This window comes from Panulirus ornatus, chromosome 3, assembly GCF_036320965.1.
Source record: "Panulirus ornatus isolate Po-2019 chromosome 3, ASM3632096v1, whole genome shotgun sequence".
Classification (NCBI taxonomy): domain Eukaryota; kingdom Metazoa; phylum Arthropoda; class Malacostraca; order Decapoda; family Palinuridae; genus Panulirus; species Panulirus ornatus.
In genome coordinates, this window is record NC_092226.1 from 68,540,890 (window position 1) to 68,554,915 (window position 14,026).

General features: G+C 40.4%; 1 protein-coding gene and 1 long non-coding RNA gene across 6 annotated transcripts in view; one reads left to right on the top strand and one right to left on the bottom strand.

The window, feature by feature from the left end:
• The window catches only part of LOC139763170 (uncharacterized), an 82,019-nt gene that overhangs the window by 44,633 nt on the left and 23,360 nt on the right, over positions 1–14,026 (top strand). The gene's annotated exons all lie outside the window — the stretch shown is intronic.
• LOC139763143 (max dimerization protein 1-like) overlaps positions 1–14,026 on the bottom strand; it is a 618,467-nt gene that overhangs the window by 6,215 nt on the left and 598,226 nt on the right. For 2 of the 5 annotated variants that reach the window (XM_071688879.1, XM_071688864.1), the window contains one exon: positions 12,897–12,956. The exons of the other annotated variants lie outside the window; for them this stretch is intronic. The gene's annotated coding sequence lies outside the window, so the exon portion shown is untranslated. The remainder of the gene's footprint in view (positions 1–12,896; positions 12,957–14,026) is intronic. 5 annotated transcript variants of the gene reach the window in all.

A 14,026-nucleotide genomic window follows, 5' to 3' on the forward strand; every position in this document is an offset into this window, starting at 1 on the left:
ACTACTAATATCTTGTAAACCTTTAAAGAAAAGGGTGTACAAGATACTGCTGTTAACCATCTCCAGAATTTCAAGTGATTATAATTAAATAGAAGTTCTCAGAAGAGTTGCTTAAAATTTTTGCAAGGGTTTTTGTTTAGCTGTCACATTTGTGAAGTGGGAAATAATTCCTTGCATTCAGGGAAGCAAATGAAGGCTGCCTCAACAAAAATACATTAAGAAGGAAAGTACTTGAAAGGAAGCATGATAAAAAAACAAGAAAGACAGAGGCTGCAGAATGTAAGATAAACTTTAAAATTATGTGGTTTAAAAAGATGTAGTTGAGAGTATTATAAAAAGAAAAAAATCTGGCAACATTATGGTCTTACACAGGTATACTTTAAGCAAAGAGAGCCAATTCACGTACACTCATATAAATGTCAGTACTCAGATCTTATCGTAAATACAAATATAACTACACAGCACAAACATGCAATGTCTTTCTGACCAGTCTATTTCTATTACTGCTGGTGAATCACCTCTTTCTTTCCTTGTCGTCAACAGTATTCCTCCTTTATTTTTGACAACCTTTCTTTAAAAAACTTTGCTTTTTCCTGTTTCTTTAGATCTGGTCCAACTTCTCTTGCCTGATCTACATCTCCTCTCATCAACTTTAAATTCTGATTTGGACAGAGTCTCCCAATGGAACAGACAACTTGGTCAAGTTCAACAGCTCTAGATTTCAATTTCTTCCTTTTTCTCTCTCTAAACCCCCTCATCACTTTCATATCTTTTCTAACAGCAAAATATGCTGTGTCAGGTACAGGTCGTCCTGTTGACAAGCATTCACTCCAGTTATGCAAAAAAAAAAAAAAAAAAAAAAAAAATCAATTGCTTGGATCACTGCTCTCTCTAGAGGCAGCTTCAGATATCTACTTGATGGAAATGTGAGTACAGCAATCCAAGATATTAACTCTCCCAATCTAAACTTTTAAAAAAAGCCCACTTTCCCTTCTAGTTTCCTTTCCTTGTTCTACATTCATTACTTTGACTTCAATTCTGAGAGGTGGCTACTTGTGTGCCTTCGCTATAAAAATCGTCAAACAGTACTCTGCAAATCACTGAGTTCAGAAATGACAACATGGCTGTTAACAACCTGAAAGCAAGTTATTGTGATATATATATCTCCATTTTCTGGTATGCTTCGGAACTCTTTACCATTTTGTGTTTCTTAACAACTGTAACATGTCCCTTGCAGGCTTTGTACCTCGACCTAAACTTTATTCTTTTCCCATCTCTTTCTTTTGCACTTTTCTCTCTTAAGCCTAGCCTTGATGACTTCTATCCATAACTAAAATATTTACCATAATGACCTGACAATGCCTAACATCTCATGATGAGCAGAAAAGAAGACAACTAAACAAATTTGCAATAATTGTATGCCAAAATAATTCATTTTCCTAACACAATCATGCTATACATCTAAATTTTTCATAATTCATCACACCTGAGCAACAGAAAAAAAGTTTTTCCCAATCAATAAGCAAATAAATGTAACTACGTCTCAAAATCATAATCAGTCCACCAAGTCTACAGAGGGTACTTTTAACTTAAGCATGAAAATTTCAAGCATGAACTGTTCTTAAAGTCACTGTGCTATCAAGAACGTTTCCTTGTACAGACACAAACACACACATGCATAAGTGACAATATCACACTCACTGCATGTTGCAGTGAGTCAAAATCTAAGGCTCTAAATATGAAAATCCCATCATTTAACACATTTGAGTAGGAACTTTTCTTCATAACATATGATAATGAATGCATTAATATGCCTAAAATCTCACCATTAAGCATTATTGAGTTGTAACACTTCTACATGAAATATGCTAACCAGTCCATTAACATTTATAAAAGGTGAAACAATATTTATCTTTATTTTCAATTTAATTACTTATAATTATCTCAAAAGCAATTTTTATGAAAGTATCCTGGTTTTACCTAAAATATTTCTAATGGTTCCTGCAGCCCAAGAATGAACTGTTTCTAATAGCAGGGAAATGCAGACTTCTTTGTAGTAAGAAATTCTTTGATAAAACTGTACTCCTTGGTCATACTGACTTGCCAAAGGTGGCTTTTCACTCGGCGTGTATCCTCAAGCAGGTGTTAGTCTGGTAACACAAATTTGTTTTTAACTAAAATATATAAATAAGCATGTTCTTGTCATCTGACATTCTTTAGTTACAGTATTTCTTTATAAAATATGCTAATGAGCTCATAATTATTTTTATATTTTATTAATTTTGCTTTGTCGCTGTCTCCCGCGTTAGCGAGGTAGCGCAAGGAAACAGACGAAAGAATGGTCCAACCCACCCACATACACATGTATATACATAAACATCCACACACAGCACATATACATACCTATATACCATACATCTCAATGTATACATATATATACACACACAGACATATACATATATACCCATGTACATAATTCATACTGTCTGCCTTTATTCATTCCCATCGCCACACATGGAATAACAACACCCTCCCCCCTCATGTGTGCGATGTAGCACTAGGAAAAGACAACAAAGGCCCCATTCGTTCACACTCAGTCTCTAGCTGTCATGTAATAATGCACCGAAACCACAGCTCCCTTTACACATCCAGGCCCCACAGAACTTTCCATGGTTTACCCCAGACGCTTCACATGCCCTGGTTCAATCCATTGACAGCACGTCGACCCTGGTATAGCACATCGTTCCAATTCACTCTATTCCTTGCACGCCCCTCACCCTCCTGCATGTTCAGGCCCCGACCACCCAAAATCTCCATCACTCCATCCTTCCTAATATGAAGTAAATATATAGCATCTATGACCATCTAATAAATACTATACTGTATATAAGTATTGAGTTTCCATCACTGATTGCGCTTGAAGTAAAAAATATCTAAATCAAACCAATGAACTTGTTAATATAAAATAATCTGTGCTGAATATAAATCAGAACTTCCCATCACTCAGCACTTCTAAATTATGGCAATGAAGAAAAATTCAGTTCTTCCATAAATACATGCCCCAGATCTAATCTGTTCATCTCCAAGGGGATCCTATGGTATAAATATGAAGTTCCTGTCAGATGCTGTTTTACAGAGACTGACCACCAGCATTCTAAAAGTATATTATTTCCCATGGTAATTGCACACATCAGTACTACATGCCATACTGCCCAAGAGGTGGTCTGTTTGTTGGAAGCCCCAAAGTCTGCAGATATGCTACTTGAGCAGCATCTTTACACAACAGTTTGCACTTCTGAAGAATCCAGCAGATCTTGTGAAGTTTGCTCATAAAAATAGGACAGGAAGAGCTCCTTCCTTTTTGCGGACTAACCACAGGTAACACAGAGACATTAGTGCTGGGAATGACCTTAATATAAAACAGTCTTTCTTAAAGGAAGGCTTTGGTCTCTAAATTCAAGTAAAATTTATTTCTTAAATGATAATAAGCTGCCATCCGGCTGAACCTAAATGTGCATGTCTTGTCAAAAAAAATAGCAACATCAGTGAAGGGGGCAAAGAGGGAAGTGGTAAATGAGTATTTTTCAAAGGACTTGAACATGTTTTATGATAGGGTGGCAGATGTGTGGTGTTTGGGTCAGGGTGGTATGTGAAGTGAAAGAGTCGTGGAGAGCAGTTTGGTGAAGAGAGAACAGGTGGTTAGAGCCTTATATAAGATGAAATGTGAAAAGGTGGATGGTACTGTAGTTGAATTTATTAAGAAAAGGGGGTGATGTGCAGCTGACTGGTTAGTTAGGATTTTCAATGTATGCATGAATCATACTAAGGAGCCTGAGGATTGGCAGAAGGCATGCATAGTACCATGGTATAAAGCCAAGGGGTAAAAAGGTGGGTGTTCAAACTACAGAGGTTTAGGTCTGTTGAGTGTACCTGGTGAGATGTATGGGAGGGTAGTGACTAAGAGGGTGAAGGCATGTACAGAGCATCAGACTTGGGAGGAGCAGTGTGGTTTCAGAAATGGTTAAGGAAGTGTGGATCAGGTGTCTGCTTTAAAAAATATTTATTTATTTATTTTGCTTTGTCGCTGTCTCCCGCGTTAGCGAGGTAGCGCAAGGAAACAGACGAAAGAATGGCTCAACCCACCCACATACACATGTATATACATACACATCCACACAAACAAATATACATACCTATACATCTCAATGTACACATATATATACACACACAGACATATACATATATACGCATGTACATAATTCATACTGTCTGCCTTTGTTTATTCCCATCGCCACCTCACCACACATGGAATAACAACCCCCTCCCCCCTCATGTGTGCGAGGTAGCGCTAGGAAAAGACAACAAAGGCCCCATTTGTTCACACTCAGTCTCTAGCTGTCATGTAATAATGCACCGAAACCACAGCTCCCTTTGCACATCCAGGCCCCACAGAACTTTCCATGGTTTACCCCAGACGCTTCACATGCTCTGGTTCAATCCATTGACAGCACGTCGACCCCGGTATACCACATCGTTCCAATTCACTCTATTCCTTGCACGCCTCCTGCATGTTCAGGCCCCGATCACTCAAAATCTTTTTCACTCCATCTTTCCACCTCCAATTTGGTCTCCCACTTCTCCTCGTTCCCTCCACCTCTGACACATATATCCTCTTTGTCAATCTTTCCTCACTCATTCTCTCCATGTGACCAAACCATTTCAAAACACCCTCTTCTGCTCTCTCAACCACACACTTTTTATTTCCACACCTCTCTTACCCTTACATTACTTACTTGATCAAACCACCTCACACCACACATTGTCCTCAAACATCTCATTTCCAGCACATCCACCCTCCTGCGCACAACTCTATCCATAGCCCATGCCTCGCAACCATACAACATTGTTGGAACCACTATTCCTTCAACCATACCCATTTTTGCTTTCCGAGATAATGTTTTTGACTTCCACACATTCTTCAAGGCTCCCAGAATTTTTGCCCCATCCCCCACCCTATGATTCACTTCCGCTTCCATGGTTCCATCTGCTGCCAGATCCACTCCCAGATATCTAAAACACTTTACTTCCTCCAGTTTTTCTTTAAAAAAATGTGAGAAATATTTAAAGAAAAAGATGGATTTGTATGTGGCATTTATGGATCTGGAGAAAGCATATGAAAGGGGTGATAGAGATACCTTGTGGAAGGTCGGTCTTAAGAATATATGGTGTAGGAGGAAAGCCGCTTGAAGCAGAGGTTTTTACTGAGGGTGTAAGGCATGTGTATGAGCAAGAGGAGAGGAGAGTGGATGGTTCCAAGTGATGGCTGGTCTGTGGTGAGGGTGTGTGATGTCCCTATGGTAATTTAATTTGCATATGAATGGGTTAGTGAGGGAGGTAAATGCAAGACTTGGAGAGGTGTGAGTATGCAGTCCATACAGGATAAGAGGGTCACTTGTTTGCTGGTGGCAGATTCAAGTTAGAAACAGCAGAAGTTGGTGATTGAGTTTGGAAAAGAGTGTGAAAGGAGGAAGTCGAAAGTAAATGTTAATATAAGCAGAGTTGAGGGACATAATAGTAGGGATGTGGGTTTAAATGGAGAAAATTTGGAGGAAAAGAAGTGTTTTCGATAACAAGGAATGGACTTGACAGTTAATGGAACAATGTAAGTGATTCACAGGATGAGTGATGGGGCAAAGATTCTGGGATTGCCAAAGAATGTGCTGAAAGATATCTTTATCTGGGAGAGCAAAAATGGGTATGTTTGAAGGTACAGTAATTCCAACAGTACAACAAGGGCTATAGATAAGACTATGCTGAAGACGAAGGATGTGTTGGAAATTAAATATTTAAGGACAGTTTCTAGTGTGAGGTGGTTTAATCAAGTTAGTAACAAAAGGGTAAGAGAGGTGTGGTAAAAAAAAAAAAAAAAAAAAAATGTGTGGTTGAGAGCAGAAAAGAGTGCTGAAATGGTCTAGACATATGGGGAGAATGAAGTGGAAAGGTTGACAAAGAGGATATATATGTCAGAATGGGAGGAAACAAGGAGAATGGATGGATGGAGAGAAAGATACTGAGCAATCAGGGCCTGAACATGCAAGAAGATGAAAAGAGTGCATGGAAAAATGAACTGGAACAATGTGGTATACAGGGGTTGATGTGCTGTCAATTGACTGAACCAGGGCATGTGAAGCATCCTGAATAAACCAAGGAAAAGTCTGTGGAGCCTGATTGAGGATAGGGAGCTGTGGTTTCAGTGCATTACATAACAGCTAGAGAAAGGATGTCAATGGATGTAGACTATCTGTTCCCTACTAACACAGTAAACAGCCATCAAGAATGGAAAAAAAATATATAAAAATAAATAAGTGAATGTTGCTGGAATCTGCTTGCTTAAGGTTACACCACGGCTGAAAAGTCATCTTTGGCGAGGATGTATCATTGGGAGCACAATCTCATCAAAGAGTGTCTCACTCCAAAGGAGTCTACATTTCCCTACTGCTGGAAGCAAAGTGGCCTTGAGCTGCAGGAGCCTTCAGAAAGGGCCTGGGAGGCATTAGGAATCTTTCACAGAAGTCTGTCTTTAGGTAATTATAAATATACATATGAATAATCTCACTTCACTTGTTGAGGTTACACCAAGACTGAAAAGTCAACTTTGGCAAGGCTGTATCACTAGGAGGACAGCCCTATCAAAAACCTTATCACTCTGAGTTCACTTTTCCCTGCTACTTGAAGTAGGAGAGTCTTGGAGTGCAAGAGCCTTTGAAAAGAGATCCTGGGCAATGTCAACACTTTCATAGAAACTGGTTCTGTGGAAATCAGTATCCAAATTCTGTGAAAAACTGATCCACAATAGAATCATACAAAAGATTCTGTTCTCACACACAAAGCACTACTCCAGAACCTAACACTCTACAACAACACTACATACTGACCTCACACATGTCCAAGATGGATTCAACCAACTACAACCATGATCAACCCTAACCAGCTCACCTCCAAAATAGTACTAATGGTAACAGTCATTAAGAAAATATTCAATATTCAGCTGTGCCATTACACATACAGAAAAAAATACTTGACATCACCCTCTTTTACAACAAAAGGTGGCTAGCCAGTTTCATGGCCAGCTGCCATGCCATTGTGAGTCACTTAATGGCTCCACCTCTAAAACACAAAAGAGTTCCCTACACAACCTCCCAATATTACCTCAGGCAGATGACTTCACAATCACACCACTATATTATAGTTGGAACAATGGCTCACATAAGTCTTCAATCACTCTTTTAACCCCAGACAGACAAATCCAGCTCACATACTCCAGTCACCTTGAATGGACAGTCACTCCTACCTAATAAAACACCAACCATCATTGGCATCACATCTACTAAACGAGACATTCACTTCCCGTACCAATAACATCATTGCAAAAACAACACCAGATTTGAACATGAAGAAGAATCCTTGAACATTCTAAACAAACAATTCATCTGCTCCACTTTATGCCTCACCTGCCTAGGCTTCCATGCTCTCAAAACCATACATATTATATATATATATATATTTTCACACTATTCGCCATTTCCCGCGTTAGCGAGGTAGCATTAAGAACAGAGGCATGGGCCTTTGAGGGAATATCCTCACCTGGCCCCCTTCTCTGTTCCCTCTTTTGGAAAAAAAAAAAAAAAAAAAAAAAAAAAAAAAAAAAAAAAAAAAGAGAGGGGAGGATTTCAAGCCCCCCACTTCCTTCCCTTTTAGTCGCCTTCTATGACACGCAGGGAATACGTGGGAAGTATTTTCTCCCCTATCCCCAGGGATAATATATATATATATATATATATATATATATATATATATATATATATATATATATATATTTATTTATTTATTATTTTATTTATTTATTTTGCTTTGTCGCTGTCTCCTGCGTTAGCGAGGTAGCACAAGGAAACAGACGAAAGAAACGCCCAACCCGCCAGCATACACATGTATATACATACACGTCCACACATGCAAATATACATACCTATACATCTCAATGTACACATATATATATACACACACAGGCATATACATATATACACATGTACATAATTCATACTGTCTGCCTTTATTTGTTCCCATCGCCACCTCGCCACACATGGAATAACAACCCCCTCCCCCCTCATGTGTGCGAGGTAGCGCTAGGAAAAGACACCAAAGGCCCCATTTGTTCACACTCAGTCTCTAGCTGTCATGTAATAATGCACCGAAACCACAGCTCCCTTTCCACATCCAGGCCCCACACAACTTTCCATGGTTTACCCCAGATGCTTCACATGCCCTGGTTCAATCCATTGACAGCACGTCGACCCCGGTATACCACATCGTTCCAATTCACTCTATTCCTTGCACGCCTTTCACCCTCCTGCATGTTCAGGCCCCGATCACTCAAAATCTTTTTCACTCCATCTTTCCACCTCCAATTTGGTCTCCCACTTCTCCTCGTTCCCTCCACCTCTGACACATATATCCTCTTGGTCAATCTTTCCTCACTCATTCTCTCCATGTGACCAAACCATTTCAAAACACCCTCTTCTGCTCTCTCAACCACACTCTTTTTATTTCCACACATCTCTCTTAAGAACCCATACATTACTTACTCGATCAAACCATCTCACACCACACATTGTCCACAAACATCTCATTTCCAGCACATCCACCCTCCTGCGCACAACTCTATCCATAGCCCACGCCTCGCAACCATACAACATTGTTGGAACCACTATTCCTTCAAACATACCCATTTTTGCTTTACGAGATAATGTTCTCGACTTCCACACATTCTTCAAGGCTCCCAGAATTTTCGCCCCCTCCCCCACCCTATGATTCACTTCCGCTTCCATGGTTCCATCCGCTGCCAGATCCACTCCCAGATATCTAAAACACTTCACTTCCTCCAGCTTTTCTCCATTCAAACTTACCTCACAACTGACTTGACCCTCAACCCTACTGTACCTGATAACCTTGCTCTTATTCACATTTACTCTTAACTTTCTTCTTTCACACACTTTACCAAACTCAGTCACCAGCTTCTGCAGTTTCTTACATGAATCAGCCACCAGCGCTGTATCATCAGCGAACAACAACTGACTCACTTCCCAAGCTCTCTCATCCCCAACAGACTTCATACTTGCCCCTCTTTCCAAAACTCTTGCATTCACCTCCCTAACAACCCCATCCATAAACAAATTAAACAACCATGGAGACATCACACACCCCTGCCGCAAACCTACATTCACTGAGAACCAATCACTTTCCTCTCTTCCTACACGTACACATGCCTTACATCCTCGATAAAAACTTTTCACTGCTTCTAACAACTTGCCTCTCACACCATATATTCTTAATACCTTCCACAGAGCATCTCTATCAACTCTATCATATGCCTTCTCCAGATCCATAAATGCTACATACAAATCCATTTGCTTTTCTAAGTATTTCTCACATACATTCTTCAAAGCAAACACCTGATCCACACATCCTCTACCACTTCTGAAACCACACTGCTCTTCCCCAATCTGATGCTCTGTACATGCCTTCACCCTCTCAATCAATACCCTCCCATATAATTTACCAGGAATACTCAACAAACTTATACCTCTGTAATTTGAGCACTCACTCTTATCCCCTTTGCCTTTGTACAATGGCACTTTGCACGCATTCCGCCAATCCTCAGGCACCTCACCATGAGTCATACATACATTAAATAACCTTACCAACCAGTCAATAATACAGTCACCCCCTTTTTTAATAAATTCCACTGCAATACCATCCAAACCTGCTGCCTTGCTGGCTTTCATCTTCCGCAAAGCTTTTACTACCTCTTCTCTGTTTACCAAATCATTTTCCCTAACCCTCTCACTTTGCACACCACCTCGACCAAAACACCCTATATCTGCCACTCTATCATCAAACACATTCAACAAACCTTCAAAATACTCACTCCATCTCCTTCTCACATCACCACTACTTGTTATCACCTCCCCATTTGCGCCCTTCACTGAAGTTCCCATTTGCTCCCTTGTCTTACGCACTTTATTTACCTCCTTCCAGAACATCTTTTTATTCTCCCTAAAATTTAATGATACTCTCTCACCCCAATTCTCATTTGCCCTCTTTTTCACCTCTTGCACCTTTCTCTTGACCTCCTGTCTCTTTCTTTTATACATCTCCCACTCAATTGCATTTTTTCCCTGCAAAAATCGTCCAAATGCCTCTCTCTTCTCTTTCACTAATAATCTTACTTCTTCATCCCACCACTCACTACCCTTTCTAATCAACCCACCTCCCACTCTTCTCATGCCACAAGCATCTTTTGCGCAATCCATCACTGATTCCCTAAATACATCCCATTCCTCCCCCACTCCCCTTACTTCCATTGTTCTCACCTTTTTCCATTCTGTACTCAGTCTCTCCTGGTACTTCCTCACACAAGTCTCCTTCCCAAGCTCACTTAATCTCACCACCCTCTTCACCCCAACATTCACTCTTCTTTTCTGAAAACCCATACAAATCTTCACCTTAGCCTCCACAAGATAATGATCAGACATCCCTCCAGTTGCACCTCTCAGCACATTAACATCCAAAGGTCTCTCTTTCGCGCGCCTGTCAATTAACACGTAATCCAATAACGCTCTCTGGCCATCTCTCCTACTTACATACGTATACTTATGTATATCTCGCTTTTTAAACCAGGTATTCCCAATCACCAGTCCTTTTTCAGCACATAAATCTACAAGCTCTTCACCATTTCCATTTACAACACTGAACACCCCATGTATACCAATTATTCCCTCAACTGCCACATTACTCACCTTTGCATTCAAATCACCCATCACTATAACCTGGTCTCGTGCATCAAAACCACTAACACACTCATTCAGCTGCTCCCAAAACACTTGCCTCTCATGATCTTTCTTCTCATGCCCAGGTGCATATGCACCAATAATCACCCATCTCTCTCCATCAACTTTCAGTTTTACCCATATTAATCGAGAATTTACTTTCTTACATTCTATCATTCTATATATATATATATATATATATATATATATATATATATATATATATATATATATATATATATATATATATATAAGCTGCAAATCACACAAAACAATGCACTCAGAACAATCACTGGCTGCCTAGCAACCACATGCAATGAACTTCCTCCCACTGAAACATAGATCCTCTGAATACAGTCCCACCTCAACATGCTCAGCACTCTTTTCTATGCAACAGGACTAGACCCCTCCCACACTCGACTCCCTCCCAGTGAAACAAAGATCCTCTGAATACAGTCCCACCTCAACATGCTCAGCACTATTCTATGCAACAGGACTAGACTCCTCCCAGCTAAACCACTCTATAACTAAACACCAACCCTACAAGAATAAATAAAAAGCTTACCCCTGCCTCACATTTCAATAACCTATATTCACAGATCTCCCCAACCCCAACAAATATAAGAATGACAAAAGACACATATGCACCGAAGTAACCTGACAAACAACAAGCTACCAACTTCCCAACTTAGCCCTAAACTTCAATGCACCAGACATACATCTGACAGAAAGCACACTCCCTAAGCAAACACATACAAATTCCTGTCCACGCTCTGGACATAGTAAAAAGAAGAGCATGGTGAGGAGAACTGAAAGTGTGCTAAAACGATTTGGACATATGGAAAGAACGAGTGAGAGGCTGACAAAGGGAATATAAGTCAAGAGTGCAGAGGAAAAGAAGTGGGTAACCAAACTGGAAGTGGAAGGATGGAGCGAAAACTATTTTGAGTGGTTAGGGCCTGAACATGTACAAGGGTGAAAGGTATGCATGGGATAAGAGTGAACTGGAACAATAAGGCGTATAAGGGGCAAAGTGCTGTCAGTGGACAGAACTAGGGCATGTGAAGTAGAAAGGGGAAACCACAAAAAGGTCTGAGAGGCCTGGTTGTGGTTAGGAGGCTGTGATCAAACAACAGTCAGAAATATATGTTAGCAAATGAAGCTTCTTTTTTTTGTCTGTTCCTGGCACTGCCTCACAAACACAGGAAACAATGAACAACTATGAAAGATATATATTGATAACAGGCACCCAGGAAGATACTACAATCCTGACTGATGAGCATTACAGTGGAGGCCAGAACCATCTTACACTCTCCAGGTTAGGATTGCTGGTCTTTCTTTCTGTCTCATCAAAATGATACCACCGGGCTAATCCTGTCATCTTACAAGCACCATCTGCCTTGCTTATTTTTTTCACATCAGTACTCTTGCCACCTCCAGTCCACTCAAACAGTTTTAAGTACAATCATGACAGTCCAACAAATCTAATAATCTCTGGGTTTACGCCTGACTCTACTGTAAATAAGAGAGGAATCTGACAGTAGTAGTACTGGCTCCTCCCACAACCTTTCCCTCGCTTAGACCCTCTTTTTCTATTCACTATGCTAACATTTGTGGTCTCTATAGTAACTTCTCTGCTGAACAGCATCTATCTAGTACCTCCCCTAATATCTTACTCCTCTCTGAGACAGTTGTTTAATGATGTTTTCATTAATATCCAGTTCCAAGATGGTGTTTGTGCTTATTCCTTCATGCATTTATGCTGTTTCCTGTGGGGCGCTAGTGCTACCTCGCTGACACAGGAAACTGCAATAAAGTATGGAAAAAAAATTATACTTGTCCACTGTTTCTCATTTCTTTCATAAATGTTCTCCATTTCCTGTATTAATGAGGTAGTGTCAGGAAGAGATAAAGTAATGGCTTCTTTTGGTCACATCTATTCTCTAGGTGTTATGCATAATGGACCAGAACCAGAGCCCCCTATCAACGATCAGGACCCACAGATCTTACCATGGTTTTCCCTGACTGCTGCATATGCCCTGGTTCAGCCCAGTGAGACCTTGTCCTCCCCTGTAAACATAAACCACATTATCTTCATTAGCACTATCCCTTGCAAGTCTTGCATCCTCTTGCATGTTCAAGCCACGAACTTTCAAAGCATCTTTCACTCCATCCTTCCACCTCCTCCTTGGTTTCCACCCTTTTCCTTGATCCCTCCACTTCTGTCATGCATCCCCTCTTAATCATCTTTTCCTCATCCTTTCTCATCCTTTCCAAATATCCAAACAATTTCAGTATATCATCTTTGGCTCTCTCATACATACTCATCTTACTTCCACATCTCTCTCTTGCCCAACCATTTCTTATTCAACCAAGCCTCAGACATTTCATTTCCAACACATTCACCTTATCCTGTACATTTTTGTCTAAGACCCATGCCTCACAGCCATTCAGCACTGACAAGACTACCATACCATCAAACATACCCATCTTTGCCCTTATATACAAGTTTCCACTTACTCCTCAATGCACCAAAGATAATTGCCCCTTCACCAACTCTATGGCTCGCATAAGCTCCCATGGTTCTATCCACTGCCATATACACCCTAGGTATCTAAAACACTCCACTTCCAGCAAGTTTTCTCCAACCAAACTGTATTCCAAATAACTTCACTCTTTTACATGTTAAACCTTGCTTCTATTCTCATTTCCTCTCAACTCACTCCTTTCACACACTTGCCTTAACTCAGACACCAGCTTCCGCAGTCTCTTACTTGAATCTGTTCCTTTCTCCAAGTCCATTACATTCACCTCCCATACCAACCCACCCATACAAAGAGTAAATAGCCATGATGATATCTCATACCCCTGCCATCTTCACCTATGACCACTCACCCTCCTCTCAACCTGCTTGCACACACACCTTACTCTCTTGATAAACACTGCTTCTAATAGCATTCCTCCCACACCATACATTCGTAGCAACTTCCACGAAGTCTCTATCTCTCTCTCTCACTCTATGTTATACCTGGGGATAGGGGAGAAAGAATACTTCCAATGTATTCCCTGCATGTTGTAGAAGGCGACTAAAAAAGGAGGGAGCAGGGGGCTGGAAATCCTTCCCTCTCGTTCTTAATTTT